General features: G+C 39.6%; 1 protein-coding gene across 4 annotated transcripts in view; it reads left to right on the top strand.

The window, feature by feature from the left end:
• The window catches only part of KCNIP4 (potassium voltage-gated channel interacting protein 4), a 1,193,829-nt gene that overhangs the window by 939,974 nt on the left and 239,580 nt on the right, over window positions 1-14,275 (top strand). The window lies entirely within an intron of this gene.

Genomic DNA, 14,275 nt, shown 5'->3' with positions numbered 1-14,275 from the left:
GTGTGTTAGTCCCTTCCAATAGGACTGATTTTGCAACTAGTCCCAACTTTCAACTAGAGAGGGTAAATGTTTTTTTTCTGGAAACATGCTCATCCAAGACTCTCCCTCTTGAGCTCTCATGGTTAATTCAGTTCTCAGTGTCTGGAGATTCATCACCTCTTTATTTCTCACCTCCATCTACATCTCTCCAGCTAATCCACCACATTCCTAACTCATTTTTTCACTTGGAATGGCCTCTTAATTAGTTTCTTTGCCTGTAGTTTGGCTACACTTACCTCCCAGTCAATTCTGTACAGAACAACACCAGTGATCTTTCTAAAGTACAAATTTGATTATGTGCCGCTGCTTATAATCTTTCATTGGTCCCCCAGGGCTCTCAAGATTAAAAAAAAAAAAAATCCCTTTAGCATGCTTAAAGAGTCCTTGTGATCTGGTCCTGCTTACTTTAGCAGCCTTGTGTCTTGAAATAAATTTTTCCCCCATCCAATCTATGTACTCTCTGTGGCCCCTGTCTAAGCAAGCCCACTCAGGGCATTGAGTTCTTGCCCACATCTGAGACACTGCAACTACTGTTCCCTCTACCAATAATGCATTCTCCTCATCTTTCTGTGACCCCCAGTTATCCTGAAGATCTCAGCTCAGGTGATTTCTTTTTTTTTTTTTCTAGGAAAACCCTCCAGATTCAAGTATCTGTCTAATGAGCTACTGTGACGAATGACCATTGCTCTCAATATAATGTCTAACAACTGCCTGCTTACTTCTCTGCATTCCCCATTGGACTATAGGCTCTAAGAGAGCAGGGGCTACCTCACTCATACGTATTATATTCTCCTGTGTCAATGAGGGGGGCACATATTGGATGCTCAATAATACTTATAGAATTGTCTTGGTTTTAGATGGAAAAATGTAAGAATCATAGCTGGAAATCCTTAAGCTTTATCTTTTCCCTTTCACTCCCTGAACTCTAGTACTCTGCACATATACACACCTACAAACACCCTCCCCACCTCCCACACATACATACACTTGCACTTTCACCAGTTTCAAATTAATTTGTGTTAGGACAACACTTCAATTTAGAAAATGACTGGGTTTTTACATTTAACACATTGGTCGATCCTCTCCTTGAAGCTCTCTTCATTGGATTCCCACAAAAATATTACTTTCTAAGGTCTCCTTAGATTTCTCCCACCACTTCTGCTCTGGCATTCTTAGCTCCTCTTGTTGCTATAATGTTGGCCCCTTGCTCTTGTCTCTCTCTCTCTGTATGTCTCTCCTCCCTGAAAATCTCATTCACTCTTGTCACTTCAACTATCATTTATATGGATTAACCCCAATATTTGTCTCTAGCTCTGGCTTCTCTCCCAAAATATAGCTTCATATTTTAAGTTATCAACCCGGCAGCTCTACTTGATTCCCTGCTGGCTTTTCAAATGCAGGTCCATCGAAATTTTAATTATCTTCACCTCCCTACATGTTCCTGTTTCCAGTTTCACTTAAGGATGAGTTGAGGATGAGTTGAAGTGACTGTCTGGATCCTTATGAATTTCCTTTCCCCTAAAATGACCCCAGACCACAACAATGGGTCTCCAGAGTTTTTCTGCACTAGATGGCCCACTTCCTGGCTACAACTAATTGATCCAGGGATACTTGCCTGACTCAAGATGAGCCCAACAGGGGCTTCCTTTTTGAAATTTGAAATTTGGAGATGTATAGATTCCATGGTTTAAAGTGCCTGGAGATAAGATGTGTTAAGGGCAGCATGCTCAAGTACAAATGCACAAACCACTACTGTAGCCCCACCCTCACCCGAGCTGTGTTCTTTCTGTCCTCAGCTATATCTTGGTTGTATAGTTCGTCCTTCAAATTCATGAGTTATCCTTGAATCCCTTCAATATTTTTCCACCACTTTTTTTTTTTTTTCATTCTTGGACTATTTAGAGCCAGGGAAATGTTGACAAATAATCCTTCATGTTTCACCGTCAGTTTAGATCACCTTTGATGCCTCTCCTTGGTCTCTTCATCCCTTGGTTCTGCTAGGTTCATCTCTCTTTCTTTCTGCCCAGGGACATGACCTCTGGCTCAGACCTTTGCAGCAGCCCATTCCCTGGTCTTTCTGTCTCCGTTTTTTGTTTTTGTTTTTTTTTTTCCTCTTTCTTTCATCTGTGGTTACTTTTGTTTTTATTATTGTCAGTTGAAACAAACAGGACACTGCTGTGAGCATGCCACTTCACTATCCAGAAACGTTAATTAAATCTTCATCATTCAACTCTCTCAGAGATTCTTGCAACTCTTCACAGTCTGGTCTCTCCCACATTTCCAGTCTGGTGAATTCTCTCCTGAAACCACTGCACTGTAAAATGAAGCTAGCTGCTAATCTCTAATTATGACCATTGCTGAGACTGTTCATGCAGCTTCGATTGGGTGCATGGGGGAAGAACCCTGTTTGATGTCATTCATTCATTCACTTACTTATTCAACAGATAGTTATGAAAAGCCTATATGGCCAAGCAGTCTTCTAGGTGCCACAATACTGTGAAAAGAGAGCATTTGAGTCTAGAACTTAGTGATGAAAAAGAGCAAGAAATAAGTGGTGGGGGCAGCATGAGGGAAAGAGGGATCACAAAGCACAGAGGCCTTAGGCAGGGATAACCCTGGTTTAGTCAGAGAACTGAAAGGCTATGTGAGGAAAGAGCTGTGGGTGTGAGGGCGGGGGTTGAGGATAAAATTGGTCTTGGTTGAGATCAAAGAGAGGCCAATGCATGGTGAGGAATTGGAATGTCATTCCCAATGTAATGGACAACCATTGAAAGGCTATCACAGGGGAGTTATATGAAAAATATACTTTTTAATCTAGCTACTGTGTAATAGTGTGTAAAAGTGAAAGTAGGAAATCAGCTGTGTATTTCTTGCATGGTGGCTTGGGTGTAAGACTATATTAGGAGACTTGATGAGAATTAATACTATAAAGGTTATATTTTAGAACCCACAGAAGTTAATGATTGGATTATACTGAGAGGTCTTGCATATTTTAGTACATAGTGGACACTCAATGCATGTTGACTGATTCATTGAAGGAATGATTGAACTATTATGAATCAACCAGATTCCAGGAAGCAGTCCCTGATGAACCCCAACCCTCCTGCTTCTCTACTCCTCTTCTTCTTTCGAATTCCCAGGACTCTTGAAACACATTCTTATGGACATTAATCTTCTTCCGTGGATTTAGTGATTTATGTGCATTCCTTACCTCCCCATCTAGATGATAAGTTTCTTCAAGATATTCATCCCCCACAGTACCTTGCATATTTTGCATGGCACATAATCAATGTCAGCCTTTTTTGAAGAATGAATGAATAAATGCATGAATGAAATCAGATGGAAATTATTTGAAAGCCAAAGTTCTCAAATAAAGAAATGATGACTGAGCCCAGCATCTGAAATCTGAGGATCTTTCCAGATCGATTATCAACTGTGCAGCTTGGTTACTTTAGGCTCTGCCTTGCTTGGAAGCCCAGGACTAATTGAGTGACCAGTAGGGTCTCTGTTTCAAAGAACCGAGCCCTGACAGGCAGACTGAGGCTGACTTGTGTGATTAAGGACAGGTTCTCATGGCTTGCTTGGTCACACGGCAGTTTGTAACAAGTGTCTTAGCCCTTCTGAATCACAGTTTCTTTTTTTGTCAAAGAGGCATAACAATAGAAATGCCTCAGCGCTGGCTTGTGAAGAAATAATAATGATTACTCTTATAAATAGAGCTCTTGCTATGTGGTCTGCAATACCCTGAATACTTTAACTGTACAATATACTAATCTATTTATTGCTCCTGACAGCACTAGTAGGTACACACTTTTATTATCCTCCTTTTATAAATTGTGAATATGAGGCACTTAGCACAGCACCCAACACAGGAAAAATCATTCTGTAAATGCTAGAGATGAAAAAAATGCAACATGAGGTGTGGAGCCAGAATGCATCATTTTAAAACCCAGTTTTGCAGCTGCTTTTTGCCTGTGGATGAAGTACCCTTTATAACCTCAATTTTCTCATTTTTAAGATGGACTGATATAAGGAATAAGTGAGACAAAGTTCGCAAAAGTACATATCTGCATAAAATTACAACAAAATCCTGGATCGATATAGATGTTTGGGCGGCGTGAGAGGTGATTTTAATGAACATGTGTAAGATACCAGTCCATTTACATGCAGTGTTTTGAGGAGGAAGCATCATATGGATCTTCAAAGGAGAAAACTCCTCATTTGTCATTGTTTTGTTATTGAAGTGAATAGTCTTTCAGAAAGTCATGGTCTGTGACTTGTGTCCAGAGGACTGACAGCTTGAAGTAAAATGAATACCTCGGTTGCTGAAGATTTTGGTTCATTGCTAGTCTAATACATCATAGGGCATCTGGGCCAGTTAATTAAAGCATTCCCCCTGAGTGTTCCTTCTACAATTTAGAAAGCACCTCCTCCTCCATTATCTTTTGTGATCCTCCTGGAAGTGTTGTAAAGGAGGAAAATTATCCCAGTTCTTTCTTTTCTGATGTTCTATCTCCTGCAGTTCCTAGGTTAGTTCTGGGCTTACAGGAAATACCTGCTCTGCATCAAACTGCTTTTGACCACGAAAATGAAAGTAGAGTGTCCCGGGTCTGATCATTAGCTTATATCTTCTCAATTGTTTGGTGTTCTTTCTTAGCATTTTGAAATTTCTTCAGAGTCCTTTCTTAGTGAAAATTGGAAATTCAGAGATAGTAATGCTAATTAAAGCTGCTCTTTCCTTCTGAAAGAGAAGGTTCTCTTTCTGTACATTAAACACACATACACACATACACACACATGCACATACACAAATCTTAAGTGACTTGTTCTTGATGAAGTAGAGTCTAAATTTGGGGGTTTAGTTTAGGGGTTAGCTTTTCTTTTCCTATTTAAAGCAGTGTTTACAGGTTATTCATATTATTAACTGTGTGGTAGACATAATAATGGTCCTCCAAAGATGTCTGCATCCTAATCATCAAGACCCCATGGATATGCTGGTTACATGGAAAATATAATTAAAGTTGCAGGTGGAATTAAGACTGCTATTCTGCTGACCTGAAAATAGGAAGGTTATCCTGGATAATCCAGGCAGGCTTGATGTAATCACAAGATAAGCGAAAGAGAGATGCAGAGGAGTCAAGTTCAGAATGATACTGCCAGGGAAAGACTTAGCTGGCCACTGCTGGTTTCAAGGATGGAGGTAACCATAGCCAAGGCATGTAAGCAGTTTCCAGAATCTGGCAAAGGCCAGGCAACAGTTTCTTTCCTAGAGACTTTTAAAGAAAGACAACCCTGCCAACACCTTGATTTTAGGCAAATGAGACCCATTTCAGACTTCTAACATTCAGAGCTGGACGAAGGTAAATTGTGTTATTTTAAACTATCAACTTTGTGGTAATTTGTTACAGCAGAAATAGGAAACTGATACTAACTGATTTCAACATTGCAATAATATAAGTGTAGTGATAGAAAACAAGGAATCTCCAGCAGAGACAAACTACAACACTGACCAAATGTAAGTTCTGGGAAATATGTAATTCTCCGAAGAGAAATGATTCCCTTTCCAGCTCTCCAAGCCTCTGATTTTGGATCTGGGGTAGGGAGAACATTTTTCCTTTGCCTCTCTTTTTTTTCCAAATGAAGTTTAGTTCCTTTCACCAAAAAGATTCACAGATACAGCCTCCAGCTTCTCTGTCTGCTCGTTTGTAGTGGATGCCAGAACCAAGTCTTAGATGTAGCTGATTTGGAAACACTAGCAAAGGCTAACACTCATGAGCAGAATCTGGACATATACAAAATTAGGCTTCACCTTCATGCCTAATTCACCATGTCTTCTCTTTCTTGTGGATTTTTCTGTTCTCACTAGAAGAAACCTTTCTCTTCTGTAGTGCATGGTTCTTCCTTTCTTCTGTCTTAGATATTAGGTAGATGCCTTAACTCCATATTATAATGGAAAAAACAATGAACTAAGAGTCCAAAGACTTGGCTACAAATCCTAGTTGTCAAGCCTGGGCCAGTCACTTCAGAGAGCTACTAGCATTTAGAGAAAAGATACATACCATGACCTACACCTTACATTCATTTTTTTGTTTTTTAAGATTTTATTTATTTATTTGACAGACAGAGATCACAAGTAGGCAGAGAGGCAGGCAGAGAGAGAGAGAGGTGGAAGCAGGCTCCCGCTGAGCAGAGAGCCTGATGCAGGCCTCGATCCTAGGACCCTGGGATCATGACCTGAGCTGAAGGCAGAGGCTTTAACCCACTGAGCCACCCAGGCGCCCCTACACCTTACATTCTAAACATATACTGTGTAGGCATTCACTGAACATTTACTATGTGTTTATTCATCCCCAGCAGGAATGTGCACATATTAAGTTCCGGGAAAAGGGACTTCTGTATTCACTAGGGCTTCCCTTGTTCTGACTTTGCAGGTGACAGAAACAATGGTGGCAATCGTGTGTGTGTGTGTGTGTGTGTGTGTGTGTGTATGTATGTGTGTGTGTGCATGCATGTGTATGTATGTGTGCATACATGCACACATGTGAATGAGAGGATGAATGAACTAGCAAAGAAACGAAATTGATTTATAAGTGTTCTCACAAAAGGACATTGAGAGTTCTACAAATAATTCTTTCCAGATATCCCTACAACTCTTTATACAACAAAGCATATTCAAGATAATTAGTCACTGTCCCTGGAGATTTGAAATGCATTCCAGTTCAAACCTGTTGGGTTTTCTTTCCCAAAGTGCTGCTGCAGGACAGGAAATGAGCCAGTGCAGCTCAGAGAACACCCTAGTCATGGGAATCTCATGCCCAAGAACAGAGAGAACCAAGCCAATGAAGCAATCAGTCTGGGGCAGCAGGGTCCTGCCACAAGTGAATGGGAGGGCATCACAGGACTTTGAAGAGATATTGAAGGCCTTGTGACCTAGCTATGGCTAATGCCATATCCAGGGAGATCACTAGTATTCATGCTTTAAAAACCACCTATTCAATTTCCAGGCTATGGCTGAGAAGGTAGACCTAAAGAGATAGCCGGCATTGCTAAGGGCTCCAGAGCTTGACAGACCAGGGAAGGAGGGCGAATTCAGGGCGAAATAACCCCTTGCTCAACCTTTTCCCATAGTCTGCTTTATTCCTATTTAACTCTCATCTGCCTGGAAGTCTGAGAATCTCACAATTAGAAAACAAGCTACATTCAGCTGTGTACTCTTGACTGTGTCACACGGGCTGCCATGGAGGATTGCTTGCCTCTTTCCTCAGCACTCTTCATTTTCTTCCTCTCTTCTCTCCTCGTTCCTTTGCCTATCTCCTGAGTCCTTTCCCTCCTCTTGTTTCTTCTTTCTTTGCTTTCTTGATCTGGCTTCCAGGAAAGAACTTGATGTGAAACATTTACATTTCAACAAGAGGTAAGAGCCACACCACGTGCTACCTTTCTGGAAACCATTTGCACTTTAAATCTTGTTTCTCTCAGGGCCACAATAAAAGCAAAAACAGTAGTGATCTTTACAAAGGCACCACAAGGATAGAAGAACACTGACTCATGGGTGAGAAATCCTGAGGTTAAATCCCAGCTCCTTAACTTCTAGTAATTGTCAGGGAGGAAAAACATTTCCTCTACCCTCTTAGGTTAGTTTCTGGAGGCCTGCAAATTAGATTAACAGAAGATAGATTAGCAGGAGAAAAGGCATACAATTTTTATTTTATACATATGGAAGTTCACAGAAAAGAAGTGAAACTCATAGAAACAAGTAATTAGATTCCAGGACTTATGCTATTTTAACAAAAAAAAAGGGAGTTTGGGCTTCAACGGATGATAAATCGCAGGGAAGTGACTAGGAAATATATGAGAGAAACTTATAGAAGATAAGGCTTCTTTTAGTGAAGCTTGTTTATGCAGACTCATCTTGGTGCTCACTCTCCATCTCCAGTGATAAGAGTTGCTCTCTGATTCCTGGCATAGAAGAAGGGGTAGGCAGCTTCACAAAGGGAAATTTATGCCACGGTTAGGTAGATAAGAGGAGGACTGAGAACTCTTCTTGCATCTGGTGATTCTCAAATGCCTTCAGAGCCACAAAATTATTATGCCAAGGTGGCATATTTTGGAATGGCATATTCTGATTTTTTTTTTTTTCATAATCTTGGGCAAGTTACTTAAGGTTTGGCATTCCAGCAACCTCATCTGTAATAGGTGTTGTGATGATTCAATGAGATAGTTCATATAATGTGTGCAGTACACTGTTACACAGTAGGGGTTCAATAATATAATCCTAATTATAACATAATAAAGCCAAGGATTATCATCATCATCATCATTATTATTATTACTATCCATGAAAATCACTGCCCTAAAGCCAGCCAATTATAGTGGTAAGTGGCAAAGATTGTTTTAGAGAGAAAAGAGAAAAAGGTCTGTGACATGACAGCCAAAGTTGTATGCCAGATTAAATGAGTGAACCAGAAGCCCACTCAGTTTAATCCAGAAGACCTAGGAAAGGGAAATCAGGGCAGGAAAAAGGTCATAAATCTCAGGGAAAGATTATATTCTTAAGAATGTTTCCTAGTTAAATTTCCAAATAATCTTCTAATTTGTTTATATGAAGATTATATAACATAAGCTTGGATCACAAGATACATGAATACAATTTTTAAGATACATTAGTGCAACATTGTTGGAAGTTTTTCAAGTGGGAGATATCCCCTCCTCCTTTATGGATTCAATAGGCACTCAAGCCTGAAGGTTGGATGCTTAATTGTTTAATGGATAAACATATACATATTTTAAAGAAATCCATTCCAGACACATTTAGGAAGCTTTCAGAATGAACCCTGCAGCTAAGTGAAACAGCGTTGAGTCCTGGCATGTTTGAGTGGAAAGTTTATCTGGAGAACATTTAGGGATCTTTCCAAGTAATTGAGAAAGCCCCAAGACAGATGGACGTGATACCCTTTGGGCGGGGGGGGACAGAACAGAATTCACTGAGGGTGAATAGCTTTCATCATTTGGTGAGAAAAATCTTAAAATTAAAAGAGACACTAAGTGTCACATACCAACCTTATCCTCATTCCTTGTTCTATGCAGATGTTGAGGCCTCTTATAACAATTTTCCACTTGCATTTTTCTTCCCTGCCTCAGAGGTCTCAATTGAGCTATGCTACCTTCATAGCTTTTGCCCTAGTGGGTTCCCATTTCTGTTCCTAGAAAATCATTCCTCCTCCCCTCGCTTGTTTTCAAAAACCTAAATTAGGCTTCTCTCTTCAGTAGAACCTTCTAGATGATGCCAACCATGTGGAGGTCTTGCTTCTCTTTCCTCCTATTTACTGAGAGTAGAAAATTTTTCTTTCAGAACTTGATTTCTTTCTAATTTCTCAATGGATCATTCCAGTTAACAATTCAGTATCATGACAAGCTAGGTGAGTCGAGCTCATTTTGTCCACTTTCCAAGGTTTTTGAACATGAACAAGTCAGTTCTGCTTTCTGTATCTCACTTTTAAGCCTCCTTAAAATAAAAAGATTGGATTATTTGAACTCTAAATGTTTATACAAATATAAACTAATAATTTTAAATTTAAGTTTGACTTAACATATCCTATATGCATTGCTATTCTATTTATATTTTTGGAGAGATAATAGATGGATAGATAAATCTATCTAATTAAAATATTTTTTTCTCAACTTCACTATATTTATTTTGGTATTTGTATGATGTCAATAGGATGAAGAACATTTCTTAACCAAGGAACATCACCTAGTGAAATTTCAAACTGAAGCTAAATTTCAAACTGAAGCTAAAACAAAGAGGGGGAAATGATTAATTTCGGGTTTCAGGCAAATCATCCTTTTTGAGATTATTTAAAATAATGCAATGGATCAGTGCAAGGAAATTGAAAGTCTACTCTGACTACTACTGCCCCCCTCTCTCTCTTTTTCAGAAGGGGCCATTGGCTTGGGCATGCCTCTTTGAAGTCCATTTTTTACTTTCCCAAGAGTTTCTGGCAATATTTCCCCAGCACAACCCCTTAGCAGAGACCCAGTTAAAGAACCATTCATCGGGGCACCTGGGTGGCTCAGTGGGTTAAGCCGCTGCCTTCAGCTCAGGTCATGATCTCAGGGTCCTGGGATCGAGCCCCGCATCGGGCTCTCTGCTCAGCGGGGAGCCTGCTTCCTCCTCTCTCTCTGCCTGCCTCTCTGCCTGCTTGTGATCTCTGTCTGTCAAATAAATAAATAAATAAAATCTTTAAAAAAAAATTGTATAAGAACCATTCATCAAGGTACAGGGAGGACCAAGAGTGCAGTAGTGAATGACACCATGTGTGAAATTTGGACCCAGGATACCCAAGCTCAAGCCCAACTCTGCCAAGTCCTATCTATAAGACTTCAGGTCAGTTGCTTAATCTTTTAAAGTTTCAACTTTATCCTTGAAACCAGAGAAATAATATAGATCTCATAGAATTATGAAAGAATTAAATTAGTTATAAGTATGAAGATTTTAGAATAGTATCTGACACTTAGACCTTCTACAAAACTGTCAGCCACCATAATGGAGTAAATCAGATATAAATCATGGTTGTGCCCCTTATTGAATGTAACTGTAAAAATAATCTTGATGATCGTTGGTTTTATCTATTTTTGTTTTTTGCAATGGTGATAATAACACTTTTCTCATTAGTTTGGGGTAAGATTAAATGAGTTTATAAATGTTAAGTACATGTGCCTAGCTTAGAGTAAGTGAGCAAGAGTTGTTAGTTTATTCCTTTGGTATTCTTTTCTTTTGGTATAGAAGACAGACCTTTGCTGGCCATCCATTATAATATAAAGAATAGGCAAACCTGAGAATAATTAGAGATAGAGAAGGCATATTTTAACATAACAAACTAGGTCGGGCTAATAAGCTACTGTCATAAAATAATAGAGCCATCACCTGGAATTATTTTTTTTTAATAATATATAGCCAACTGTTCTTTCCCAAGATGGCCCTAGAAAAACACTCTTCTTCAAGTGTCCCCCATTTTCCTAGACTGGTCAGATGATGCATGAAACTCATGGATGACACTATTAGCTTACAAAATCTCGCCATGAGGGTGATGTGAAAGAGACCCTGGCATTCTCAAGAGCCAGAATATGCTGTAGCTGGAGTTAATAGGAAGAGCTTAGTAAAGGTAGTCAGTACCGATAAGGATTGGCTGGGTCACCAAAACTCTCAGCTCATGGATCTTATATAGGAATGCCATTGTCCTAAAGTGAAGTCTTGCCTGGAATTAACAGAATTATATCCCTAGGTCTTTCTGTGAATTTCAAAGATGGTGGAGATTTCTTTCCTGGAAAATGAGATGTGACAACTCAAAAATTATTTGCTTAAGTATATAAATCAAGAAATCAGTTGGTAACTATTTGCTAAAATCTGCTAAGGGATATAAAGGGAATGTAATGAATTTGGTAGTCAGACAAAGCAATGTTTAAATTCAGCATCTAGGGGCACCTGTGAGGTTTGGTTGGTTAAGTGTCTGCCTCAGGCTCAGGTCATGATGCCAGGATCCTGAGATGGAGCCCTGAATCGGGCTCCCTGCTTCTTCCTCTCCCTGTGCCCCTCCCTCCAACTGCTCATTCTCTCTCTCCCTTTCCCTCTCTCTTAAAATAAATCAATGAAATCTAAAAAATAAATAAAAAAATAAATAAATAAAAATTAAAAAAAAATTCTGCACCTATAGCTTTTTTTTTTTTTAGGAGTATAATGCTTCTTTATTAATACATTAATCAAATTACCATTTTTTCAAACAGTAATGAATATAAACAATAATCATAATGTGATAAACGATATATCCTCGTATTATTCCTACCATGTTTTGTTGCCTACATTTATAATTGAAGGAAATGATGGTAAGTCTCAGGAAGAGGTTAGGGAAAATAAATGCACTATTTTTCCTTCGCAGTCCATAGCACCATGTATAATATACATAGACCTCTTATGGTTCAGTGGACCTCCGGTTAAGAGGTACTAGCAGCCTAGACCCGGCTTACAGGAGTTCAAACATATTTACTGAATGAGCTGCCTCTCTTTCTGTGTGCTGAATGAATTCACTTCTGGCCTGGACTTCAGGTTCCTCTTTCTCTAAATTTCCGTGATCTTATGTTTATTTTTATTTATTTTTTTTAAATTTTTTTTTTTCAGCATAACAGTATTCATTATTTTTGCACCACACCCAGTGCTCCATGCAATCCGTGCCCTCTACAATACCCACCACCTGGTGCCCCCAACCTCCCACCCCCCACCCCTTCAAAATTCTCAGATCGTTTTTCAGAGTCCATAGTCGTTGAGGGAAATTGGAAGGGGAGGTGCACCTATAGCTTTTTAGCTGTGTTTTGTTTTAGTATGAAATCATATAGGGTTAAAAGAGACAGAGTTAACTTGACCTAATTAATTTCTGCAACTCTTTAAAAAAAAACTTTTGATGTCCTCTCATCAAATACTCTCAGGAATTTCAGAGAATCGTTACTTAAAACATCTCTTTACCCATCAACTTTCGAGAACCGCTTCCCCTGCACTGATTTGCTTACAAACTGAAAATAACATGTTTAGATGGATTGGTGGTTGGGCAGATAGATAGATATTTCTCAAAGACATAAAATCCAAAACAAAAAGCACTGTTATAAAAGCCAACTTAGTGGTCTAAGTGTATTCCTGATGCCCAGAGGAGAAAAATAGCCTGGTAGGTCAGGAAGTCTTTATGGGGGAAACCCGACTTAGGAGAAGAGGGGATGGTAAGGAGGAGCAAGGTCCCTTCATCCACCTAGACCCAGCAGAGCCTCTAAAGAGTTGGCCCTGCTGTTGTAATCCCACACCTGCCATCTGTCTTGTAGGCACTGGGCTCAGCTCTCCACAGTTAACTCTCACAGTAAGGATGAGAAGTGGGCAGTCACACTCCCATCTTGCACTTAGAAAACTGACAGAGATGGAGTGGTTTCCTCAAGATCACACAGCAAGCAAGCAACAGAACCAGAATTCAGTCCAAGTCTGTGTACCTCAAAGCCTGTGTATGATAGATAAGTTCTTTTTATTTATCTTGATTTTTTAATTTAAATTCAATTTAACATGTTCTATATTATTAGTTTCAGAGGTAGAATTTTGTGATTCATCAGTTGCATATAACACCCAGTGCTCATCAAATCAAGTGCCCTCCTTTATGCCCATCACCCTTCCCCCAGCCCCCTGCCCACCTCCCCTCCAGCAAGCCTCAGTTTGTTTCCTATAATTCAGAGTCTCTTATGGTTTGTCTCTCTGTTTTTGTCTTATTTATAATTTTTAATAATAATGAAAGCTACCATTTTCAATGATTACCACCTCTGTAAAGTCTCCTTCCCGTTCCCACCACTCATCTTTCCCCAGGTGGAGTTGGCTTTTCATTCTTGTGCCCCCACTGTACTTCATAGAAAGATTTTTTTCAAGTGCTAGTGCATTTCTCAGTCACTTTCGATTTCATACCTGCCTCCTTTATTATACCATATGCCTCCACAAGATAAGGTTGGACTTTATCATTCAAGTACTGTTCAGAGCTCATGGTAGCAGGTTAACAAATATTAAGAAATAAACAAATGAATGAATGCCTATTGCCTACCAAGCACTGTGCCCACCACAGCTTTGACAAGTAAGTTAACCACTTTATGCTTCAGTTTCCTTGCCTAAAAGTGAAGATGACTATAAAACCCATCACACAGAATTGTGGGGAAGAGTTAATTGTTGATAAATCCCTATACTATTGATCAGCACATACTAAATGCTTGGTAAACGGTAACCACTATTACAACCACACTTAATTCTCACATTTCCCTTTAAACAGAGTACTTTAAACAAAGTATTATAATCTCAACTTCGCAGAAAAGGACCTGTTTTCAGAGAGCCTAAGCTACTTACGGAAAAATCACACAACAAGAAAGTAACAGAACAAGGAAATGCCCCCCACAGTCCAAGATATTATTCATAAACCCTGATTTTTGTAGTGAGTTCCAGGGGTTGGGGCTAGCTTCAGCAGAGTGGAAAAAAAAACCTCAGGGTGTTTAAGCCAGTGTGCTCCTGGCATAGACCAGAGTCTACGACCATTCCCACAAAGCTGGCTGGGATGTTTGGTGTGGTTTGGAATAGAATACCCCGTGGGATCCCGCATCAGGCTCTCTGCTCAGCGGGGAGCCTGCTTCCTCCTCTCTCTCTGCCTGCTTCTCTGTGATCTCCGTCTGTCAA

Source organism: Lutra lutra, chromosome 2, assembly GCF_902655055.1.
Source record: "Lutra lutra chromosome 2, mLutLut1.2, whole genome shotgun sequence".
Lineage (NCBI taxonomy): Eukaryota > Metazoa > Chordata > Mammalia > Carnivora > Mustelidae > Lutra > Lutra lutra.
Note: the sequence above shows the minus strand (reverse complement) of the source record. Positions and strands in the feature narration are given on the sequence as shown.